General features: G+C 57.3%; 1 protein-coding gene across 1 annotated transcript in view; it reads right to left on the bottom strand.

Annotated features, from left to right (window-relative positions):
* RPH3A (rabphilin 3A) overlaps positions 1 to 91 on the bottom strand; it is a 265,035-nt gene extending 264,944 nt beyond the window's left edge. The window contains exon 1 of the mRNA XM_029921863.1: positions 43 to 91. The gene's annotated coding sequence lies outside the window, so the exon portion shown is untranslated. The remainder of the gene's footprint in view (positions 1 to 42) is intronic.
* Between the last annotated feature and the right edge of the window lie 1,032 nt (positions 92 to 1,123).

Genomic DNA, 1,123 nt, shown 5'->3' on the forward strand with positions numbered 1-1,123 from the left:
CGACCCCCTACCCGGCGCAGGGCTCCGGGCGGCCCGCCTTACCGCCCGCAGCGATGGTGGGCCGCGGGTCCCTCCTCCTGGGCCTCCGGCGGCGTCGCCTCTGCGACCGCCGCCACCACCGCGGCAAAGCCACCTGCGCGTGACCCTCGATCACTGAGTGCCCCCCCCACGCACACACACACACATGCGCGCGCGCGCTCTGCCCTTAGATGTGGGAGCAGTGGCCCCCGGGGAAGTCCTAAAGGGTCCCCGGGCCAAGCCTGAAGGTGAGGGAGCCCACCGCCCCCGCCCCCCTCCGCCCAGAAAAGTTCGTCGTCTCTGCAGGTGGTCGCTTGGCTGGCAGAACCGTTCGCACGTTCAGCCAGTCACTGACCCCCGAACAGACAAGGGCTGGGGGGTGCGCTTGCACGCGGGGACCCTGTGCCCTCTCCCAGGAGTCCCCAAAGGAAAATCAAAGGGCGTGTGGTTGGACCCGCGGGGTCCCCCTTCATCTCTAGTCTCTAAAAGAACCACGGCCCCTCCATTCAGATGTGACTTAAATGGTGCTGAATATGGACTTTCCACCGGTTTTTTTTAACCCCTTCGTGACCCAAACGAAAGAGTCCTAATCGGGAGCATCACAGGAAAGGTTGTCTGGCAGGTAGGAGGCCAGAGGAGCGTTAGTGGTCGTTACTGTCTGTTCCCGACAGCCTCTCGCCAAAGCTGAACGGAACAAAACATCTCTCCAGTATGGAAAGCATCTCATTTTCTTCCTCTTTAAGGCAAGTGATGCAAACCAGAGGCCACGTGCGTCCTGCGGAATCCGGTCTGTGTGGTTTAGCTCGTGTTTTAGAAACATGTGAATTGATGGTCAAAGCTTAAAAACTGGAAGATCCCATAAACAAGGGGATTTTCGGTCATTCTTTGAAAAAAACAGAAGTTTAGGCCAAACTGAGCCCACTTTTCTGGAAGCGGGAGCTCGGGAACAGGGGACTCTTCAAAGAGGTCTTGCCTCTGATGAAGCCACAGTTTCTACCAGGTTCATTCGCTCTTTTACAAGATCTTCTTGGCCCCTGTAGACCTTTCGAGGTTGGCCTAAGTCCTAATGCTGAATTTTGTCCAGTCTCCCCAAGAAGGAGCTTTC

The sequence above is a fragment of the Suricata suricatta genome, chromosome 14, assembly GCF_006229205.1.
Source record: "Suricata suricatta isolate VVHF042 chromosome 14, meerkat_22Aug2017_6uvM2_HiC, whole genome shotgun sequence".
Lineage (NCBI taxonomy): Eukaryota > Metazoa > Chordata > Mammalia > Carnivora > Herpestidae > Suricata > Suricata suricatta.